Raw genomic sequence first — 17344 nt, 5'->3', positions numbered from 1 at the left:
GCCAAGCTCCCTTGCAAGGTTCTACCTTGGGTCAACTGTATGGTTCTAGTTTAGGCCAGTTATCTCCGTCTATACAGAATATACAAGAAATAATGCCAGCATAAACGAGAAGTGGCTCTAAAGCAATAGATGCTCCACCCAGGGAGCACTCGAGTGTGCGATCTACTGGTCCGCAGTTGCCACTAGATGCAGCCCCTACAACTTCTACGGCTCCCTCACCGAATATGAGTGAATTACAGCAAATTGTAGCTGAGGCAATGGCAGCAGCCGCTATCCGACAAACGGAAATACTGTCAGAAGCTACATTACGACAAACAAATATGTTGAGAGAGGCTATAGCCGAGGGTTTTCATGGAATCCGAAATGACAGTCCGAGTCAAGTAACAAATGTTGCTACACATACTCTTCCGCCACAGGATGAGCAGCCATGTCGATTGTCAAGTCAGAACATCCTCGCACTTCTCTACGTTCTGATATACGTCCAGATCGAATCAGCCAGATCATTCTGAATTGGAAATTACGATTTTCTGGACGATCATCTTTGTCCGTTGATGATTTTATTTACCGCGCAGAGGCACTAACTATTCAAACACTGGATGCAAATTTTGACCTGTTAGCACGTCACGTCAGTAATTTATTTGATGGTAGTGCTAGTGACTGGTTTTGGCGCTATCATAAAAGCGTTAAATCCATCCGATGGGAGGATTTGTGTACTCAGTTGCGAATACAGTTTAAAGATGAGCGAACTGATAGCAATACTCGAGCTGTCATGAGTCGCAGAAAGCAACAACCAAATGAGTCGTTTGACCAATTTTATGAGTCAGTAGTTCTTCTAGCTGACCAATTGTCTAACCCCTTGCCAGAGACAGCCTTGCTAGAGACACTGCAAGCTAACTTGTTGCCAGAAATCCAACATGAGCTTCTGTATGAACGCATATTTAGTGTAGCCCAGCTCCGACACCTAGTAAGAAAGCGTGAGTCGTTTTTGCAGTCGTTAGCTAAACCTGCAGGGCCTAAAATGCGAACTGCTCCACAGCGCACCGTACATGAAATAGAAGCGCCATTAGAAGAGTCGGATCTAAGCGACAATGAAGTGTCCGCGTTGACTTTGTCCTGTTGGAATTGTCGTGCAATGGGACATCGGTATCAGGACTGTGTTTCTGAACGACGCGTATTTTGTTATGGTTGTGGACAGCCAGATACGTATAAACCATCTTGCTATAATTGTAATGCTTCAAAAAACTGTTTGCAGCCTGCACTGCCGAAAAGTGTACGCAAACTAGTGACGAAGGCCACCAATACGGAATAGTGGACGGTTCTGCCCCCACTAATCCCTTTTCCCTTGACTTACCTTATGAATCACTGCTACATAACCGTCTAAAGCATAAATCTACAAAAATAACCATAAAGGAGAAGAGAATCACTCGTTCTCGCTTGCGACAGAAGGAATATTTTAAGCGGAAGAAGATTGAAAAACAAGCGTTGATCGCCGCCATAGTCATATGCTGAAGTCAGCATGCTTGGTAGTTCTATGATAGGTTTAATGGATACCGGAGCATCGATTAGTTGTATCGGTGGAAATTTTGCAAAGAAGTTGATAGACTCTGGGCAGCCGTACAAGCCTATGGAGTCCAGTGTGCGTACCGCCGATGGTAAAACGCAAAATATCGTAGGAAAGATTCGTTGTAAAGTTGAGTATCTCGGAAGTAGTAAAGCTTTGACATTTTATTTAGTACCCTCCCTAACTCAACCGTTGTACTTAGGAATAGATTTTTGGACAGAGTTTGATGTATTGCCAATGGGCTTATCGAAGCAGGTGTCCAACTGCCCCGCTGCTCTCGCCAGCGTTCAAAAAGATATTGCTGTGGAACAGCGTCCCTTAAATAACGAACAACAGAAAGCGTTGAAGGACGCCATTGAGTGTTTTCCTTCATTTGTAGAGAAAGGATTAGGAAAAACTAGCTTGTTGTCTCATATAATAGATGTTGGCGATGCCAAACCAATTAAACAGAGGCATTATCCTGTTTCTCCGGCCGTAGAGAAACTGATGTACGAGGAACTCGACCGCATGATTGCCCTTGGAGTAATTGAAGAGTCAGAGAGTGCATGGTCGTCCCCAGTAGTGCTAGTACAGAAGCCTGGAAAGGTGTCTAGATAGTCGAAAGGTCAATGAAGTGACGAGAAAGGATGCTTATCCCATGCCACTGATAGATGGCATACTAAGTCGGCTTCCCAATGCTGAATTTATAACAACTCTGGATCTGAAAGATGCTTATTGGCAGATTCCTCTAGATGCCAGTTCAAGGGACAAAACTGCTTTCACCGTTCCCGGGCGGGCTCTTTACCAATTCACGGTAATGCCTTTTGGCCTTACCAACGCACCGTCCACAATGTCAAAACTAATGGACCGAATAGTTCCTGTCAAATATCGAAACGAAGTATTTGTTTATCTGGATGATCTTCTCATCATTTCCGATAAGTTTGAAAGACATATTGCTGTTCTGAAGGACATAGCAAAAAGGTTGGCCGACGCTGGCTTAACAATTAATGTTCAAAAAAGTAATTTCTGTGTTGCAGAAGTGCAGTATTTAGGCCATATTGTAGGGCATGGTACCATTTCGATGGATGGTCATAAAATAGTTGCAATAAAAGAGTATCCTACTCCAAAGTCTGTTAAGCAATTACGCCGGTTCTTAGGTATGACTGGCTGGTACAATAAATTTATTAGGAATTATGCAGCAATAGCTTCTCCCCTTACGGATGCCCTAAAGAAATCCAGACAATTTATATGGCCTGACGCAGCCGAATGTGCATTTCAGCAGCTCAAAACAGCCATGTGTACAGCGCCTGTTTTGCACACGCCCGATTTTAAGTCTCCATTTTATATTCATTGTGATGCAAGTCACACGGGAGTAGGTGGAGTGCTCATGCAGAAAGACAACGAAGGAAATGAGGTGCCAATATCTTATATGTCTCGGAAATTGAATCAGTGTCAGCGTAAATACTCAGTGACAGAGAAAGAATGCTTGGCAGCTATCTTAAGTCTTAAGAAGTTTCGTGCATACGTAGAAGGGCAGCAGTTTACAATTATAACTGATCACGCGTCCCTTAAATGGTTAATGTCACAGTCAGATCTTAGCAGTCGATTAGCGCGATGGGCCTTGAAATTGCAAGGGTATTCATTTACCATACAACATAGGAAGGGTAGTCAGAATGTGGTCCCAGATGCATTATCACGTACCTTCACAGAGGATTTGTCTGCAATAGATTTGGGTTGTGTTATAGATTTGCAGCATAACTTGGTATGGAAATTGTGGCTCCCAAAAGAGTTGATCCCTGAAGTGTTGAAAAGAGTTCACGATGACCCATTGTCATCCCACTGTGGAATAAATAAATCGCTTGAAAAACTTAGGCGTCATTATTATTGGCCAAATATGGTGACAGATGTAAAGGAATACGTCAATCGATGCGAAGTGTGCAAAAGCATTAAACATCCTAATTATGTACTCCGTCCACCTTTGGGCAAAACGGGTGAAAGTCAGCGTTTTTTCCAAAAGATGTATGTAGATTTTTTGGGTCCGTATCCCAGGTCTAAGTCCGGTAATGTAGGAATATTTATAGTACTGGATCACTTTTCTAAATTCCCTTTTTTAAAGCCTGTTAAGAAGTTCACAGCCGATGCCATTTTGAAGTTCTTAGAAGAAGATTTATTCCATTGTTTCGGGATACCAGAAGTTATAGTCTCAGACAACGGAGTTCAATTTAAGTCCCGTATCTTTAAAGACTTGCTACAGCGATATGGTGTACATCACGCATATACAGCGTTATACGCTCCGCAAGCGAATGCTTCAGAAAGGGTAAATCGCTCAGTTTTGAAGGCAATTAAAGCTTATATTCATCCTGATCAGTCAAACTGGGACGAAAAGTTAAGTAGCATTAGTTGTGCACTGGGGGCAAGTTGGCATTCCGCCGTGAGCAATACTCCCTATAGATTGGTTTTTGTGCAGCACATATTTACCGAAGGGAATTCATATAAACTGTTGCGCGAGCTCTAGTTGTTAGAAGATCGAACGATCCGATTTGATCGTGATGATTCATTGGAGCTGATGCGAAACAAGGCTGCAGTTACAATGCGGAAGCAGCATAGCCGAAATGAAAATACTTATAACTTGCGATGTCGCCCAGTTTCTTTTGTTATAGGTCAGGAAGTGTACCGTAGGAATTTCCAGCAAAGCAATTTTAGTAAAGGATTTAATGCCAAACTAGCGCCTACATTTGTAAAAGCTAGAATAAAACGAAAATTTGGAAATAGTTATTACTAGCTAGAGGACCTGCAAGGAAATGTGGTTGGGAAATATCATGCTAAAGATATTAAGCAATAGTTTGGTCCAAGCAAGAGATGTTTCGACAAGCGTGGATCACCCGTTGTGGAATTGCATTCCCCAAGTGTGATTTTGGCCGGGGGGAATTGTAGGAGCGCTTGTCGCAAATATTAATAACTTTGCTTTTATTTATTTTTATTTTTTAGTAAAATTTTATTTTTTTTTTTGCCTTTATATTTAGTAGTAGATTCGGTTTTACATTTAGTAGTAGAATCTATGGTTACTCTTAGTAGTAGATTAGTTGCATACGAGCGCCATCTATGGTCGTGGCAAGGTTCATTTCTCTTTTCCTTTCTTTTGGCTGAATTGTCAATGTCAGTGTTCTCCTTGCACCTTTCTTTTGACAACTGCCACCTCAACCACTTCCGTGGAAGGGCTAATGAGCCTAGGTTGGAACTAGCCACTTTCTTTTTCTTTGAACCGCCGAACGGAACAGACGTACTTTTTCGCATAGCAAAAAGAAATGTGCTTGCATTAAAATTTTAATTTGGGCAAGAAATAATTGCTCCCGTGCAACAAATATAAAAGAAAAAAAAAACAACTTTTGTTAAAAAAACAAGTAAAAAAGCTAAAGTCGGGTGTCCCGACTTTGAAATACTCTGTACATATGTTTACAATAATTATAGAAAATAAAAAAATTAAGAAAATAAAAAAAAAAATTTGATCGATTTTACCTCTCTCGGTATTCGAACTCATGTATAATTGCACATTTACATAGCAATTGCGTCTGTGTGAGTGTATGTATGCCTATGCGCATCAATTCGTGTCTGTGTAAGCATTTTCGCAGTCAACCAAACAGCAACATCAACAACAGCCGCGGGCAGCGCTGCAGCAGCGCTGCATCAGCAAATATATTTATGGCTATAACTTCTTGTTAAATCGGTCTATCATAATGAAATTTGGCATACGGACACATAATAACCAACTGGGGGTATTTCCAAAATTTTAGTTCGAAATTCCAAGAATTACGGGAGTTACGATTTGCGGGGTAGAGGGGGGAGGGAGGAAAATTCCAAAATATACATTTTCTGCGTATTCACATAAGGCATCTGGGACTAAAATTTGTTGTTCGTAGGTCTTATAGTCTCCGAGATATAGGCGATTATACGAATGGAAAATCGGGAAAACCCCCATAGGGGGGGAAAATCAAAAAAATAAAACAAACTCGTATAGAATACACACATAACGCATCTTTGTGCAAAATTTGGTGTCTCTATCTCTTATAGTCTCTGAGATCCAGGTGTTCATACGGACGGACAGACGGACAGACAGACAGACAGGGCTAGATCGACTCGTCTCGTCATGCTGATCAAGAATATATATACTTTGTGGGGTCTGCCACGCCTCCTTCTGCCTGTTACATTTTTCAGCTTCCGCAAATCTAATATACTCTTGTACATTTCATGTACAGAGTATAAAAAAAAAAAACAACAAATGTTGGTATAGAAGTGAACGCCTGTGTTAAGTCCAAGTTAGAGCTACTGCCTATTTTCTTTTTTTTGCTTGGATGCCATTTGCGTTGGCAAAGGAATTCTTCTTAAGGGCTTGTTTTTCTGTGCCTATTAATTAGTTGCCCTTTTTCTGTTCGCTCACATTTAGATTCGGCACTAAGTCTGGAGCCTATATACCTACGCATATACCTATGTACGATGCATTTTACTACGTCTGGAGCTATTTATTAAGCCCCTCTTACATTTTTGTCCGAAAAAACGAACTATTTTCGTACTCACTGGCGGACCCGAGAACTCTAAGCCCAGCAGTTGATGCGCGGATGTATACGCCGGCGGACCCTGTGCTTATGGCCAGTCGCAAAATAATTACTTTCGGGGTTAATTTAAACGCCTTCTAAAGTGGACAGTACTAATGGAAAAACCGCCGAATTAGGTTTTAGCGTTACATGTTTTCCTGATTTCTTATATTTTCCCGGTTTCTTATAATTATACCCTGTACCCGTAGGGTAAAAAGGGTATATTAGGTTTGTGCAAAGTATGTAACATACAGAAGGAAGCATCTCCGACCCCATAAAGTATATATATTCTGAATCAGCATGACGAGAGAAATCGATCTAGACATGTCCGTCCGTCCGTCCGTCTGTCCGTCTGTCCGTCTGGATGAACGCAAGGATCTCAGAAACTATAAAACCTAGAATAACCAAAGTTGGCATCCAGATTCTCCTAGGTCCGAGAAAGGACGAGTTTATTTTATTTTTTTTAATTTTCCCCCCCTTCCCCCGTTACAGAATTTCGTCAATAGCGTCCACATTTCAAATGCTACCTAAACCAAACTTTGCACACATAATTTCTATATAATTGTCTACTGTTGTTCAAAATTTTATTCTATTCGGTCAATTCTAAGAAAAGTTATTAGCGAAACAAATTCTCGCCAGTACAACCCCCCCAAACTGCAGCAACAAGTTCGCTCTTCTTCTTCCTCTTTTTGCTGCTTTGGGCGCATATAACTCAGTGGCGGAAGTTTACCTGGGTACAGGGTATTACACTGTCGGGCTTGCTCGACTGTAGCGTTCTCTCTTGTTTTTGTTTACGCCGCAGAAAAAATATTAATTTGCCAATAGGTTAAATTACCTTTAAAACGTGCCTGCAGCCCAAAAAAGAAATAAGAGAGTGAGGTTAGGAAGTGCCGCAATCTGTAAGCGCCGAGTAAAGCCAAGATTGGTAGTTGTATTTATTTTTGGTTGTTCCTGCCTACAAATTAACGAGCGTAGATATTGTAAATATTTTTGTTGTTGTTTGATTTTATTATTTTTCTTCTCTGCTAACGATAAAATGAGTGTTCTAATGAGAGCATTTAAATAATGCAAGAAACCGAAGAAACGGAACAACAACAATTTTTTTTCAGCAAAGCCTGCCGAACACCGCAGAAAGATCTTTCGCCGTTGGATTCGGAGTCGAAACCGTAAGTGCGCTCTTTTTATACATTGTACATGAAATGTACAAGAGTATATTAGGTTTGCGGGAGCTGAAAAATGTAACAGGCAGAAGGAGGCGTGGCAGACCCCACAAAGTATATATATTCTTGATCAGCATGACGAGACGAGTCGATCTAGCCCTGTCTGTCTGTCTGTCCGTCCGTATGAACACCTGGATCTCAGAGACTATAAGAGATAGAGACACCAAATTTTGCACGAAGATGCGTTATGTGTGTATTCTATACGAGTTTGTTTTATTTTTTTGATTTTCCCCCCCACTTCCCCCCTATGGGGGTTTTCCCGATTTTCCATTCGTATAATCGCCTATATCTCGGAGACTATAAGACCTAGGAACACCAAATTTTAGTCCCAGATGCCTTATGTGAATACGCAGAAAATGTATATTTTGGAATTTTCCTCCCTCCCCCCTCTACCCCGCAAATCGTAACTCCCGTAATTCTTGGAATTTCGAACTAAAATTTTGGAAATACCCCCAGTTGGTTATTATGTGTCCGTATGCCAAATTTCATTATGATAGACCGATTTAACAAGAAGTTATAGCCATAAATATATTTGCTGATGCAGCGCTGCTGCAGCGCTGCCCGCGGCTGTTGTTGATGTTGCTGTTTGGTTGACTGCGAAAATGCTTACACAGACACGAATTGATGCGCATAGGCATACATACACTCACACAAACGCAATTGCTATGTAAATGTGCAATTATACATGAGTTCGAATACCGAGAGAGGTAAAATCGATCAAATTTTTTTTTTATTTTCTTAATTTTTTTTTATTTTCTATAATTATTGTAAACATATGTACAGAGTATTTCGAAGTCGGGACACCCGACTTTAGCTTTTTTACTTGTTTATTATCTACTTGATTACCTTGTCCGCTCTTAAAGCGCTCATTTTAAGCGGACAGAAACCGCAATGTTTAATAGCTCTCTATTGAAACTCTAATGCAAATTCGAAGCAATGCCGACATCGTAGTCAGCTGTGTGCTTTAAGTCGGTCATTGACCTTAGTGCATTAATACATTTTACTGCACAAAACATATGCAATTTTCGTTTGTGCATATTTTTATTTTTCCCTTCTTCTCCATATTTTTTATAGCCTGTACCCAAAGGGTGAAAGGCTATACTAGTTTTGTGCGCATGTATGTAACACACAGAAGGAGGCGTGGCAGACCCCACAAAGTATATATATTCTTGATCAGGATGAGAAGCCGAGTCGATATAGCCTTGTCCGTCCGTCAGTCTGTCCGTCTGTCTGTCCGTCTGTCTGTCCGTCTGTCCGTATGAACGCAAGGATCTCAGAAAGTATAAGAGCTAGAATAACCAAACTTGGTTTCCATATTCTCCTAAGACCGAGAAAGTACGAGTTTGAGTTTTTTTTCGATGCACCCCCCCACTCCCCCGCAATTCGTGTTTTTTCTTATAACTTCCGTAATTCTCGGAATTTTGAAATCAATTTTGGTAGGTACATCCAGTTAGTACTAATGTGTCCGTGTGACAAATTTCATCATGATAGGTCAATTCTGAAGAAAGTTATAGCCATAAGTAAAATCGCTGCTCATGCGCTGCCTGCAGCTCTGTCGGCAGCGCTGCCCGCAGCTGTTGTTGTTGTTGCTGCTTTGGTTCAACTTTGTGCTGCATACATACACGCATATAAACACGCATAGGTACGTGATGTAAATGTATGCTGTTAAAACTAAACATAAACATATATTCTAATTTAATTTAATTAATTAATTCATTAATTTTTTTTAATAATTTAATTTTTTTAAAAAAATTTTTTTTTTTTAATTTTTCTTTTTTGTGGAGAGTACAGGCTATTTTACTGTCGGGCTTGCTCGACTGTAGCGTTCTATCTTGTTTTTGTTTCCTAATTTGCGAATTGTATATTCGAAATTGAAATCCATTTTTTTTTTTGGGCAGCATAATTTAAATACAGGCCAATACCGAACTTCATTATTTTTTCTTTTCTCTGCACATTTACATATATACTGTTCAAATTCTTTCGTGGAATTTGTATTTAATTATTGTATTTCCTGTTATTATTATTACTACTATTATTAATTATTATTGCTATTACTTTTATTATTGTGTTTTCCTTTTTATACTCTGTACATGAAATGTACAAGAGTATATTAGGTTTGCGGGAGCTGAAAAATGTAACAGGCAGAAGGAGGCGTGGCAGACCCCACAAAGTATATATATTCTTGATCAGCATGACGAGACGAGTCGATCTAGCCCTGTCTGTCTGTCTGTCCGTCTGTCCGTCCGTATGAACACCTGGATCTCAGAGACTATAAGAGATAGAGACACCAAATTTTGCACAAAGATGCGTTATGTGTGTATTCTATACGAGTTTGTTTTATTTTTTTGATTTTCCCCCCCACTTCCCCCCTATGGGGGTTTTCCTGATTTTCCATTCGTATAATCGCCTATATCTCGGAGACTATAAGACCTAGGAACACCAAATTTTACTCCCAGATGCCTTATGTGAATACGCAGAAAATGTATATTTTGGAATTCCCCTCCCTCCCCCCTCTACCCCGCAAATCGTAACTCCCGTAATTCTTGGAATTTCGAACTAAAATTTTGGAAATACCCCCAGTTGGTTATTATGTGTCCGTATGCCAAATTTCATTATGATAGACCGATTTAACAAGAAGTTATAGCCATAAATATATTTGCTGATGCAGCGCTGCTCAAGCGCTCAAAGCGCAATTGCTATGTAAATGTGCAATTATAAACCCTTTACGTGAGTTCAAATACCGAGAGAGGTAAAATCGATCAAATTTTTTTTTTATTTTCTTAATTTTTTTATTTTCTTAATTTTTTTATTTTCTATAATTATTGTAAACATATGTACAGAGTATTTCAAAGTCGGGACACCCGACTTTAGCTTTTTTACTTGTTTAATATGGATTATAGTGATTATCGATGAAGCGAGAAACTCCCTGAATTTTTTTTCTGTTTATTTACTTATTAGAACTAGTTGTTTGTTTCTTGTTAATATGAATAAATTTATAATGAAATCGACGTAAGTGTCTAAATTCGGGAATCATGTGTGCCGTCCGTGAGCCAATTTAGGAATCCGCAGTGTGCTTAGGGATCGTCTATAATTGTAGATGCAGCATGACGATCATGGAAGGGTGGGGTTACTCGAGCCGCTCATTACCACCATTGCGAGCTCATTTCGCCACTATGGCTCCTAGCGTAGCAAGCTTCTTCTCTTAATACTTTCTGCCCCCCTTTTCCTTCTTTTCCTCCCTATAACTGATCTCTGATTGATAGAACTTTATTTCCCTCCTCCCATAAAACAGCACGCGAATTTTAAATAAATAAAATAATACACCTTTGTGAGCACGCAGTGTTTCGGTACCCTCAACATAACCCACTCCCCCCCCCCCCCCCCCCCCCCCCCCCCCCCCCCCCCCCCCCCCCAGCCGACTAAACTGAGGCCGGTATGCTAGCGCGTGCTCCGTTCACACATCTGCCCTACCATCAGCTCACCCAAAAAGTGTACGTTGTATGCTACAATAGTTGGTGCATTAAAACGTCTTGTATGTTGACCTGCAGGTGTTTTATCTGCTCTGATTATCGGATGGCATCAGATCCAGGGCAGTTTTAAACAATATAATCAATTGATTGTGTTGATGAAATAAAGTTTGTAATTGTTCTACAATAGACCTCTTTACTAAATTGTTATGTGCACAACGCAGATCAATTTCTCGTGGTGAATTGCCCATAAAATAAATTTGCAGGAAGTTGTTGTCGCTATCTGATACTGGTAACAGTGAACCTGCTCTGTGATATATTTGCCCTTGTATCTGTAAATAAAAAAAAAAATATTATGGTGTGGTATAAATTAATGGATTGTCAGTGATCAAACTTAAATAATATTTGAAACTGAATCACCATATAATATGATGACTAAGTGATATATTACGTAATGATTAAGAAATTGAAGATTAGTGACACATCTTAACTTTGGTGACAGAAAATTTTCTTCGCTAAAATAATTATGAGTAACTGCTATAATACATACCTTGAAAGTTGGCATAAAATTTTCCCGAACTACATTTGTTGCCCCAAATGAAGTCATTTGAAAGCAATTGTTATATTGTTGGATATGTGTCAAAAAGTGTATAGAATCTGTTCCTATTCCTGAAACCAATGAGTACAATGGTTCTGGTGGTGGATCCAATGGTATCAATTTCACTTTACCATTTGCGCAACACAATCCATTGGCTTCGTTTTTGTATTTTAATGCCTTACAGTGTGAGCAAACCGAGTTCATAGAACTAATAACAACACATTGGTAGTTACTGTAGTCAATTGACACATCGTAACTGAAAGCAGCTCGATTCAAACTTGCGCGATTATTAGTTGAATGTCGCGCTCGCGCTTCACGCGTTTGTGATATCCGAATTCTTTCACGTTCATTTCCGTCGTCACGTTCTTGTGCAGTACGATTAGATCGGTAATTAGCTTGGTTTGTAGCATTTCTGGTTCTTCTACCTAAATTGCTTCGTCTTATAGGAGGCATATCAAATATAAATTATTTTTTCACTAATCACGAAAAAACCGTAAAAACCATCCTTGAACTTCAACGAACATTTTAAAAAAAGATTTGGCCAAATTGGTCCAGGCGTTGTCGAGTTATGCGCTTACCAACACATTTTGCGATTCATTTTTATATTATAGTAACTAAACTAAAAAAAATAAAATGATAGCGTGCTGCGAAGTTGTACAACGAAGACGGCAAACTTTTCGCTTAAGCAATTAGCTTGAGCTTTACACGAAAGTGTTTGCAAAACAGATGTGGCGTAAACACATATATTCTCGATTTTCTCACTCATAAGCTAAGATGGTAATAGTGCTGGCACACTATCGATACGTGTGAGTAGGAGCATTATCGTATCGATGCCTTGCAGCCAAATGATAAACTTCGATTAAGAGAGCAACACTGGCCGCTTTCTGTTTATGTCGAATGTTATTTAATTGATAAACTATTTTCAGCGAGAGGGGCGCGTTTCCAGATAACCTTCAGTCCTAATTTATTCCAACATTCACATACATAAGTAAGTGACGATAACAGTGAGTGCTTGTAATTTAATATGAACTTTATACCATAGCAATAAAGCTCAAATTGACTACGTTTTAGTTACAAATCATTTGTATGGGAAAAAGAAAAGGGCTATTTTTAGGGTTTTTCCAGCAATAATTCTAATTTTTCTCACCGTAAAAACCATCCTTGAACTTCAACGAACATTTTAAAAAAAAGATTTGGCCAAATTGGTCCAGGCGTTGTTGAGTTATGCGCTTACCAACACATTTTGCGATTCATTTTTATATTATAGATTAGAAGCACACGCAATGTTAATTGACACAAAACTTATAATCAATGCAGAAATTCCACTGTTTAAACAAGAAACATCTAGAATATACAAAATGATTCCGATACCTTTCGAACGCGAAGGACATGCAATAACTGTCCGTATTTAAGGCGATTACCTAGTTCATAACTTTCTTTTAGACGCATAGACTGTTTAAGGCTACACAACTGAATAAATGCTCCCATCAGTTAAACAATCGACTGTTATGTAAGGGAAATTGGGCGTGGAGGTCGGCTAATGACAACTCATGTGAGATATCAGCATTTAAACAAACTAAGGATCCGTTTTGTGAGTTCGCGCAAACTTTGAAAGAAAACGTTTGGATTGAGTTAGCAAATTCGAACACATGGCTATTTAAGACCTTCGACAAAAGCGCATTAGAATTAAATTGTGGTTCACATCAAAGTTTGCCTTTACACATACCACAACAGGGTATTCTTAAACTCAACCAAGGTTGTACAGCTCGTTATGGAACTCATTTAATGATAGCAGGCCATGAAATCACGTCTCAGAGCGAATTGCACAGGGAAATGTCTCCAATCACAAAGGTCGTTGACTGGGTTGAAATGGACGAAGTCAGACCTTTAGCTTCCATTACAATAAATAATAATCGAGACATTACTATATTGAAACAAATAGTGGAAAAATACAAAAATGAAAACATCGAATTGAGGAAATTGAGTTATCACCAAATCAGTGGACACAGCTCACTAATTCTAATAGGGATAGGGATTGCAATAGCAACAATATATCTCATCAAAAAGAAATGTTGTTCTAGATCTCGAGCGATTAAAGTAGATTTTAATGTACCATCAATCAAACCAGCCGAGCAGATAGAGTTAGGTCACATGGGGATAAGTTAAACCAAAACTCAATGCATGATGAACAGCACCTTCTGGGAATTATAGCCCCCCGCAAAATCTTCACTAGTGAACATAGTTTTATGAATAGTACTGTTGCCACACTCAAAAATATGACCTGATTCACTATCAATCCCAAGGAAATTAGACCAAGCCTGCGCGCACATGTGGCAGTCATAAACAATCTAAAAATATACAGTCCACTTAAAATACGAAGGAACAAACATACAACGTTTTGGGCCGCACGCACACATGCGCACTGCAGGTAGCCTCAACAAATGTCACAGTCGCATGTAGATATAGGACGCTCAACGACTAGATAGTGAGGAAAAGGGGAAATAGAGGTCGACCAATAGCAGCAGGACAACTAGACGATAAGAAGGGTGCGCATATGCACACATAGCATTGATAAATACTTGTAAAAGATAGCATTATATTAAGAATGAATAAGCAATAGCTGATAAGACAATTGTAGATCGTAAGTGAAAATTGTATAAATTGGAAATTCAAGCGTGTGTTTATTTCTAAGCCTTCTGGCGGAGCGAGTGATCTTGCTCTAGGTGATCTTCACTTGATGCGTATAGACTATGCATCATTTGGTCCTTCGACTTATTTGAAACCTTTTTGAACAAGGTGAATCAGCGTGAAAACGCGGGCAGCCTTATCAGCAGGCAATATAACAGTTGCTAGCGTGACATTAAGCTAGAACAGCTTAATGAATAGGAAAAATTGAAAACAGAAGAAACCCGAGTTCAGGACCAGCCAGGTCTGACACTCAGTCAGAAAAAACGCGAGTTCAGGACCAGCCAGGTCTGACACTCAGTCAGAAAAAACCCGAGTTCAGGACCAGCCAGGTCTGACACTCAGTCAGAAGAAACCCGAGTTCAGGACCAGCCAGGTCTACTCAGTCAGAAAAAACCCGAGTTCAGGACCAGCCAGGTCTGACACTCAGTAAGAAGAAGCCCGAGTTCAGGACCAGCCAGGTCTGACACTCAGTCAGAAAAAACCCGAGTTCAGGACCAGCCAGGTCTGACACTCAGTAAGAAGAAGCCCGAGTTCAGGACCAGCCAGGTCTGACACTCAGTAAGAAGAAACGCGAGTTCAGGACCAGCCAGGTCTGACACTCAGTCAGAAGTAACCCGAGTTCAGGACCAGCCAGGTCCGACACTCACTCTACAACAAATCGAGTAAACTCGAGTCCAGAACCCGAGTCCAGTTAACGACTCACGAACTCAGACCAGAAGCCAGGTCTGAATGTCGATTTGAGCAGCCCACGTCCAGGTGCTGCAACGCAAAATTGGAAGAAGGCGCAGCTGAAGACCATAAAACTAAACTAAACAAGATAGAACGCTACAGTCGAGCAAGCCCGACAGTAAAATAGCCTGTACTCTCCACAAAAAAGAAAAATTAAAAAAAAAAAATTTTTTAAAAAAAATTAAATTATTAAAAAAAATTAATGAATTAATTAATTAAATTAAATTAGAATATATGTTTATGTTTAGTTTTAACAGCATACATTTACATCACGTACCTATGCGTGTTTATATGCGTGTATGTATGCAGCACAAAGTTGAACCAAAGCAGCAACAACAACAACAGCTGCGGGCAGCGCTGCCGACAGAGCTGCAGGCAGCGCATGAGCAGCGATTTTACTTATGGCTATAACTTTCTTCAGAATTGACCTATCATGATGAAATTTGTCACACGGACACATTAGTACTAACTGGATGTACCTACCAAAATTGATTTCAAAATTCCGAGAATTACGGAAGTTATAAGAAAAAACACGAATTGCGGGGGAGTGGGGGGGTGCATCGAAAAAAAACTCAAACTCGTACTTTCTCGGTCTTAGGAGAATATGGAAACCAAGTTTGGTTATTCTAGCTCTTATACTTTCTGAGATCCTTGCGTTCATACGGACAGACGGACAGACAGACGGACAGACAGACGGACAGACGGACGGACGGACAAGGCTATATCGACTCGGCTTCTCATCCTGATCAAGAATATATATACTTTGTGGGGTCTGCCACGCCTCCTTCTGTGTGTTACATACATGCGCACAAAACTAGTATAGCCTTTCACCCTTTGGGTACAGGCTATAAAAATAAACTATTACTTTTATTGATATTACTAAGATTAATGGAAGAGTTTAATAGGGCACTTAATAATATTATAAAAATAGCAAACCCTTTTTAGAAGCAGCTGCTGAACCCAACGCGGGGCCACAGAAACTAACAATACAAGAAACAGAAACAAGAACAAAACAAGATAGAACGCTACAGTCGAGCAAGCCCGACAGTAAAATAGCCTGTACTCTCCACAAAAAGGAAAAAATTAAAAAAAAAAAAAAATTTTTTTAAAATTAAATTATTAAAAAAAAATGAATGAATTAATTAATTAAAATAATTAATTCAATTAAATTAGAATACATGTTTATGTTCAGTTTAAACAGCATACATTTACATCACGTACCTATGCGTGTTTATATGCGTGTTTATATGCGTGTTTATATGCGTGTATGTATGCAGCACAAAGTTAAACCAAAGCAGCAACAACAACAACAGCTGCGGGCAGCGCTGCCGACAGAGGCAGCGCATGAGCAGCGATTTTACTTATGGCTATAACTTTCTTCAGAATTGACCTATCATGATGAAATTTGGCACACGGACACATTAGTACTAACTGGATGTACCTACCAAAATTGATTTCAAAATTCCGAGAATTACGGAAGTTATAAGAAAAAATACGAATTGCGGGGGAGTGGGGGGGTGTATCAGAAAAAATAAACAAACTCGTTCTGCCTAGGGCTTATAGGAACCTTGATACCAATTTTGGTTATCCTAGCTCTTGTACTTACTGAGATCCTTGCGCTCATACAGACAGACGGACAGACGGACAGACGGTCAGACGGACAGACGGACAGACGGACAGACGGACAGACGGACATGGCTATATCGACTCGTCTTCTCATCCTGATCAAGAATATATATACTTTGTGGGGTCTGCCACGCCTCCTTCTGTGTGTTACATACATGCGCACAAAACTAGTATAGCCTTTCACCCTTTGGGTACAGGCTATAAAAATAATTGAGCCTCCAAAACCACCAAAAAAGAAACAACATGGTGGAAAAAAGGGTGCAGTTGAGAAATAAATTAAAAGAAACTTTCCAACTAGTTTTAATTACTAAAGGGAAAGAACAGAATAGTTATTTAAAAGAGTCCGAAAATATTAAACTTAAGATAAAAAATTTAAGAAAAAAACAAAATAAATAATTAAAATTTACATGTGAAATTTTTGTCATCAAAAATGGTCTATACGAGGGAAAAACTACACAACCAGACAATGCGCTCATGCAATAGAGGGAATGGGGATCGCCTTGAATGACGGAATATTTATTGCGAGAATCCTGTTGAGGAAATTTTGATAGAATAGGGCTACAACAATATGAGCAATTCACAAGGAAAACAAAAGAAATACAATCATTAGATGATGTATATGCATTTTTAGAACAGCACTTACAAGCGATAAAAACATTGAATCCTACCAAAAAGGTGTCTTTTAAATATCAGCAAAGAACACAAATAGAGAAATGCGTACATTGCAAATTTAGTGGTCACCAAATAAAAGAGTGTAGAAAATTGCTTGCTAGTTGAAGACAAATGGAAAACCGCAAAAGATTATAAGCTATGTTTTAAATGCCTCGACCACGACCTTTTCAAGATATGTCCCGAACCAAAGAAACCCTGTATCAATTGTAATGGCA

The 17344-nt window shown here is 39.4% G+C and overlaps 1 pseudogene; it reads left to right on the top strand.

The window, feature by feature from the left end:
- The first annotated feature begins 224 nt into the window (after positions 1-224).
- Positions 225-17344, top strand: part of LOC115620181 — a 28956-nt pseudogene continuing 11836 nt past the window's right edge.

This window comes from Scaptodrosophila lebanonensis, unplaced genomic scaffold, assembly GCF_003285725.1.
Source record: "Scaptodrosophila lebanonensis strain 11010-0011.00,11010-0021.00 unplaced genomic scaffold, SlebRS2 tig00000022-arrow-arrow-pilon, whole genome shotgun sequence".
NCBI lineage: Eukaryota > Metazoa > Arthropoda > Insecta > Diptera > Drosophilidae > Scaptodrosophila > Scaptodrosophila lebanonensis.
The sequence above is the reverse complement of the archived record's forward strand: the minus strand, read 5'-3'. Positions and strand labels throughout refer to the sequence as shown.